Source organism: Lycorma delicatula, chromosome 7 (genome assembly GCF_047948215.1).
Source record: "Lycorma delicatula isolate Av1 chromosome 7, ASM4794821v1, whole genome shotgun sequence".
Classification (NCBI taxonomy): domain Eukaryota; kingdom Metazoa; phylum Arthropoda; class Insecta; order Hemiptera; family Fulgoridae; genus Lycorma; species Lycorma delicatula.
The window spans coordinates 91,418,824-91,427,017 of NC_134461.1; positions in this window are offsets into that span (position 1 = coordinate 91,418,824).

Sequence of the window (8,194 nt, forward strand, 5' to 3'; positions counted from 1 at the left end):
TTTCTTTATTAGTATTTGTAATGTTTTATATCAAATGCGTTATTTATTATGAAAAAAAACAGTACCTTTTAGGAGGATACAATCAGAATTACAATTACAAGAACAATCTGTGAGGCGTTCAAATTACTGGCCTTCAGCTTTTGCACTTTCCTGCAGTATATTTTCTACAATCAAGCCCACTTTTGCAAAGAGGTCTTTATCATAATTAATTTCTGGATTTAGCCAGTTGCATTAAATTTATTGTGTAATCTGTAAATTTTTAGTCTACTTGGTGGACGTGTACACCTGTACACGGCTACAGGCTACATAGGCTCTGTAGCCTATTTTCGTCAAACCATTTCAGCATTCTAAGTCTTCCATTATTGTTTGACAATCCACTTCCGTTGATCGGTGATTAAATTACCAGCCATGATTGTCTGAAAAATACTAATATGTAAGTAATTAAGTAAATTATCAATTAAGTATCTAATTAAGTAACAAATAATAAATGATAACAGATGATATCTATTATAACTTTATAACTACTTTTGCACCCCTCTGTATATGGGGTAGTGTCTTTATATATGATAATTGTACAAATATTATGTTTTAGGTGATGACGTTTTTTTTAGTGTACGGAATAATAGTGTAAATAAAATCCCTCGTATATGATAGATTCTCTGTTAAATCTAAAATACTTTCTTGTGAGTAATATTAAATCTTCTATGAGCTTTCTTTAATGTTTTTTTTTTTTTTTTTTAGTTTTTTTAACAATTTCTAAAATTAGTAAATTTATTTAATTATGTAAATGTTTCAACAGTTAATGTTCTATACTTGTAATAATATATTACCAACAAATTAAAATTATTTATCTATTAAAGAAAAAACAAATATCATAAGCTACTGCACTTGTTAATACAGTAAATTTTTTTTCAAATCCCTTTATGCCAATCTAGGCAGAAAAATCTAGAAAAAATCGACATAAATATATATATATATATATATATATATATATTTATTTGACTTAATATATAGCTTACTTGACTTAATATATTTATTTACGTCAATGTATTTATATTGACTTAAATATATATATATATATATAGATTTTATTTATATTTAAAATATTGTTTCGTTATTTCGGAAAATTATCGTAAATAAAACAGTAAAACAAAAAAAAATACTATCTAATTCAGCCGATCTACGTATGCCTCTTATGATCTGGTTCCTGGTTCAAATCCCGGTCAGACACAGCATTTTTCAAATGCTACAAAATTCATTAACATTCTTTATTACACTACTAAAGGTATCCAACAATAAATATTGTTGGATGCATTTATTTATTATTGTATAAATAATATATATATATCAATAATATGTAGTTAAAAGAAATTTACATAAAATAATTTATTTAAAAAATATTAACATTTTATTTAAATTTGATAAATATATAATTTTGTTAAAAAGGAAATAAAAGTACGTTATACAGTCTCTTGTTTACTCCATACATCTGTAGTCGGTTGACTGCATGTTGTTTGTTATACGTATTACAAACGCAATTGAATTTTACTGCAACAGAAGCGCTGATAACTGTTGCGCCTTCCGTTGATAATTACAACGTCTGCGCGCAGGTAGGCAGCGTCTACGTCTCGACTGTTGTAGTGCTACAGGTTTTTGCTAGCGTATTGGTCGTGCGTTATTTGTGATCTAATTAACTTGTATTGTTACGTATAAAAACGTCTATTACAAATTAATTGTTTCATTATAAATGAATTAATACAGAATTAATATTTATATTTTAATATGAATTAATATTCGACAATACTGGTAAGTGATACTTTTTTTATGTAAATTTCATATGAAAACTATCAATTGTAATGGGTACCATGAATCGGCTTGTGGAAAATTTCGAGATATTTTCGCGTTTCACAACCCTCAAACCCCAAAACCATAGTCAGCTCAAAAGTTTATACGAGTAAAAACTTTATGTATATATATATATATTTTTTTTTTCACTCTCTTGTGGACACGATTACTGCCGTAATTTTGCGCCAATCACTTTCAAATTGATACATAAAATATAACGATTCAAAATCTCGGTCGAGTTCGTTAATGGGCAAAATCGGACCATGAGAGTGGAAATGGGAGAGGAGCTTTTTCAAAATAATAAAATATCGCTATATAACTTTCTTCTTAAGTAAAATGTCGAATTCGTTTAAAGTTCCTACTGTTCTTTGGATAAGGGCCTAAATCGTATCTAAGTAAAGCCTTTTGATATCACCTACCACTGGCCCAGGGAGTGGAAAGCATGGTGTTTCGAAAACAAAAAATTCATACCTCCCTTAATAGGCACAGTATGGAATCGGTTTAAAAGGGTTCGTTAGTCCTCTAAACATTACCTCAAAATTTTTTCTGAAACAATTTTTGATATGACCAACCCTTACGGCAAGGGATGACCAAAATATTGCTGAAATTGTAAGAAGATGGGGCTTGTATGCTAAATATGTGAAACTTTTTTTTCACATGTTACCATTGTCGTATTGAGTAAATTTTAAGTTTTTCTTAATTTTAAGGTGGAAATCTTTTTTATCCCCTACGTAGCAGTGGTGAAATCTACCTCCGCCTTCCAGCGTGCCGAAAGTTATTTTTGTAAATAGCATTTACTTATTAATATGTGTAATATTGTGTGATCTTATACAACTGAGAACGATTGGTTTCTTTTATTTACGTAAATTTATATACTTAATTATTTAAACGTAAGACAGTATCATATTCATGTTATTTTTACAGTACTTATCAAGTACTTGTTTATTGTAGTGCGTAATAATTTTTTAGTCGCTTCATGGATTTATTGAACATCATGCATCACCATTATCATTGCTCGTAATTAATAAAAAAAACGTTTACGTTGAATATTAACCAGATTATTTTATTTTAAATACCGTACGTACTACAACTATTATTATTAATTCACAAGAATCGATTTGCACTTCTTGTAATCAAGTAATTGTAAGTAAATGGATTCTTAGTTATTAGCTATAAAAAAACATGAAAATGTTGTTTTTTTAACTTCAAATGTAGAAATTATTTATTGCAAAAATTGTTATATAAATGGCTATATAAATTTAGATGAACTTTAGGTATTCATTCACTACACCTCGTTATGTGTTGGAAATTCTTTTATGTTACTTTATATTATACCATAATTTTCTAATTTTCTTTAAAAAATCTCTCCTTATTGTTCCCAGAATAAAGTCTAAAAATAAGAAAAAGGTTGATTTAACTTTTGATAAATTAATGAAACATATTTTAAAAGTTTACATCATTAATTTTGTTTTTAATTTCGACTTGTTGAATGAATAATATGAAGCGATAAAATTTTGGACACTTGGTATAAAATAAATGTCACTTACAACCCTAAATGATAAGATTACAGATTATAAAGCTACTGTAAGATTTTTAATTTGAATAATACATAATTACTTTTTTCAGACGTTACACAAAATAAAAAAGGTTTAATTGCGTGCTATCTTTTCCCGATAATGAACAGGAATAAATTTTAACGTCAAGTTTTAATAAACCACTGTTTATCACAATAGAAAGAAACTTAATTAATCATTGTATTATTTCAACTTAATTTTTCTTTTCATCTGTTACCACCAAGCACATGAGAAGGTAAAATAGTAAGTGGGTTTTTTTATTACGGCCGCGACACATGTTTAAGGTATATTGAGAAATATGTTTAATGTTATATTGAGAAAAATATTATATCTTTTCATGTGTTGTATTAGTTATTCTTTAATTAAATTTGAAATCCCATTCGTTAATTACTAAGTAAATTTATTTTTATTTTACTTATGCTTCCAATTACTAATGCAACCAATCACGATTATCCGCGATAATAACCAGGAAGAGGATTGTGGATGATCCAAAATAATAGCAAATTGATGGTTAACCCAAAAATAATATTTAATAAAGTAAAATGTGTTTAAAATGGATACTTTTTTGGAATACGACAGCCACATTTTTCAGTTTTTTCTTCCAAATCAGTGGGTACGGGAAGTATTTGCAGATGAATAAATATAATCTAACTAAATAAACTACGCTTGCTTCGCTCGCTGACCTATTTTAGGTAGATTTCATAAGAAAGCTACCTATTGCATGGGTACCGTGATTCGACTTCTAGTAAATTTCGACATATCTTCTCGTTTAACAGTCCCCAGACCCCAAAACCACCGTAATTCAAAAGTTTATATATATATATATATTTCACTTTCTTGTGGACACGATCCGTAATGTTGCGCCAATTACTTTCAGATTGATAAATAAAATATAACGACCCAAAATCTCGGTCGAGTTCGTTAATGAGCAAAATCTCGGACCTGGGGTGGAAATGGGGAGGTTTTTCGAAAAAACAAAATATCACTATAACTTTCTTATTAGGTAAAATATCGAATTCATTTAAAGTTCTTACAACTCTTTGAATAAGGGCCTAAAATTTATCTGAGTAAAGCATTTTGATATCACCAACCACTAGCCCAGAAGGTGGAAAAAATGGAGTTTCAAAGATAAAAAAAAGCATACCTCCCTTAATAGGCATAGTATCGAATCGGTTTAAGGTGAATCGATCGTTAGTCCTCTAAACATTGCCTAAGACTTTTGTCTGAAACAACTTTTGAATGACCAATCCTTACGGCAAGGGATGACCGAAATGAAGCTGAAATTGTAAGAAGATGGGGTTGTCGTATGCCAAACAAGTGAAACTTTTTACACATGCAACCATTGTCGCATTGAGTAAATTTGAAATTTTTCGTTACTTTAAGGTGGAAATCTTTTTTATCCCCTACTTAGCACCAGTGAAATCTATCTCCGCTTTCCGGCGTGCCGAAAGGGAGTTTTCTTTTATTTCTACTCGTTGATTTTATTCAAACATGGATCTTCAAAATGTACCTGAGTGAGGTTCAATGTAAGCATTATGCGTATAATTATAAATATAATCTAACTAAACTTATCCTACGCTCGCTTCGCTTGCTATTGAAGGTTAGCAAGCGTACGTTAAGTTTGGTTGGATTATATTTATTATTTCTCTGCAAGTACCTCCAAATATCCACTTTTTGAAGAAAAAAAATTGAAAAAAAGCTGTTGTCGGATTCAGAAAAAGAATCTTAAAATGACAATGTACGGTACAGTATTTATATGCACTATTATATTAAGGTATAACTGTAATAAAATAAATTACAGGACACTACACTATTATGTACCTGGTAAAAGTAATATTATTCAAAATACATATAACGTATGACAAATTTTCATTATCACTAATCTGTACGTAAATAGATTATACTGTAGTATTGTATGTTTCTAGTAATGTCTTAACAAACAATTATTAGTACTTATTAAAATTGAGGTAGGGAATGAAAAAAATGCATAGACAATAAAAAGAAAAAATTAATTGTGCACATTTTGCTCTTTCAAATATTGTTTTTAAATAAGACGTGATTGTTGTTTTAGTGACTGAAAACATTTTCTTTTAATTCAACTTCATAGTTTGCGTAGAATAATAATATTGCTCTATAGACTATAGTCTATAGACAGAATTATCATTCAAAAGAAACACCATTCAAGTAGCAAATGAATGAAGGTATAAAACCTATCACAGAAGGATGAAAATCTTTAAATTTTTAGCTTATTTATAACGTTTATATTTTTTCTAGACTCATCGCGGTTAATTCGCTTGCGGATAATCAGAAGATGACGGTAATTAAATACTTATGTGCATATTATAATTATATTCTAAACACTTTCGAAACAAAATAATAACACTGATAGAAAAAAAAGTGTAATGTTTCTTTAAATGTGATACCATTTCTTGAATTACTTTTTTGCGTACATTACAGATCTGTAAATATAATTTTTCTATCACCCATTGTTTTAAATAAATTATGCTTAAAATAAAATTAAGGGAAAATATAGTTAAAATCTCTAAAATTTATAATTTTGCACAGCCATACCTGTGTTATAATGATATGCTGATGCTTTTCTTTTATAGATAGCCTCAGGTACATCCCAAATTAATATCCAACAGTAATCGGTTAGCAGGTTAGTATTCCATTCTTTTTGTAGCGGCTTTCCATCACCAAAATATCTTGGTGGAAACGTTCACCGTGTTCGTCATATACGTCTCCGAGACTGTCCATGAAAAACTCCAGATGTGAGTGAAGAAAAAGTATTTTCAATGACATATTACATCCTGTAACTCTGTATGAAGTAAAAGGTTGATTAACAATATCGTTGTAATTTTCCGATTTTTGTTTGCCGAGAAAATTTTTGCAAACTTTTTCAGTGAAGTCCAAGCTGCACTTTCTACATTATTTAACATCGAGTTAAATACATCATCTTTGACCAATTTTCTTATTTGAAGACTAATAAATATTCCTACTTTAATTTTTCCTTCACTTACATTTGGAAATTTCTGCCAAATGTTTTTGTCTTTCTGATATTCAAAAATCCTGGACTATCCTTCTTCATTACTTTTACAGAATTTTTCATTAGTCCTAGCTTGATATGGAGAGGGGATAAAAATATTTTTTTGGGTTTAACTAAGGGGTCATGAATAATATTTTTCTCATTTGGAGTAAGTTGTCTCATTTCTTCTACTCTTTGGTAACATAATGTACCCTTAGTTCGGCTGTCCCATTCGCAAAGAAAACACTTGTGTTTAGTATAGCCTAACTGCATGCCTAACAAAATAGCTCTAACTTTTAAATCACCACATATGTTCCAGCAATGTCTTTTATAATTTATTTTTTCAAGAACTTCTTTCATACATCGTATGTCTCTTTGAAATTAATACCATAAGCGATTGGTATCGAAGGATATTGTCACCGTTGTGTAGTAGAATTACTTTTAAACTATAATTGGACGAATCTATGAAATGGCGCCAGTCCTCAAGTTTATGAACTTTCCTAAGTGCAACATACGCTCATCAATATTTGTGCAATAAACCAAATTATTTTCATCAATAAAGTACTGAGAATGTTCTTTTCGTCGGCTTCGAAAGTCCGAAATTTTTGTATTATTTTGAAGTAAATTCCATCCTTGCAATCTTGATCCTAACTGTTCAGCTTGATTTTTTATAAATTAAAATGCTAAACCAAGTCATTTAATTCACCTTGTGATATAAGATGTGGCTTATTGGAAGGTAATTCAAAATCAAAGTCATTGTTGTCTTCATCAATACTGCCTGATTCTTCAACGCTGCATTCTAAACATACTTTCCAGGTGGCTCAAGAACTGAGCCACCTGGAAAGTATGGAATAATTTCACTGTGAGGTACAGGCCTGATTGCAGATTAAAATGAAGGATATTTTACAGTATGTTTAGATTTTTTCAGAAATTCCAGACACACTTGTTAAACAAAAGTAACAATCGGTTACATGATCCTTTGGTTAACGCCAAACCATAGGTACACAAAATGGCAAAGCCTTCCATGTACCTTTCAACCATTCTCTTAAATGTACAGAACAATTAGTGCATACTATATGAAGAGCCCAAGTCTTATCCTTATCACCCGATTTACATTGAAAGTACAAATGATATGTTTTTTTAATTAAAGGTGTAATGTTTTTTCTATTTTATTTTACGATAAACTCACCACATACATAACAAAAGGCATCCACATAATTTACACAATTTCCAGCCATTATGACACTGCACTGTTAACAAACTTAAGACAGCAATAAGGCTGAACAAAATTAATTAATCATAAATCCTGTGCTTAATACAAACAACACAGCTGTGTTTTCAGCTACATGTTTTGACCTGCACAGACATGATTAATCTTCTACACTCTTCAGTATTAGATATGATGTTATAATATGTGATTATGGTATGATTTAAGCAAAGTTAAACAATAAAAAATGAGCTAACAAAATGCAATACAGGAGCTTAAAATGGTAACTATACGTTGAAAACTGACAAAAACCTTTAATTAAAATTTAAAATTTTTCAAAAGTGCTGAGTGATACAAAGATTCTGAGTTCATATTCGTTTTCAGCATTAAAAAACAGATTAAATTCATGTATTGCACGTTAGGAAACTGAAAATATGTTTATCAGTGTAATTTATTGTATAACATTAAACAATTATACAACAGAATACATCAAGTAAAAATTCAGCTTTTCTTAACGACAATCATTTTATTCCTCACTGAGTA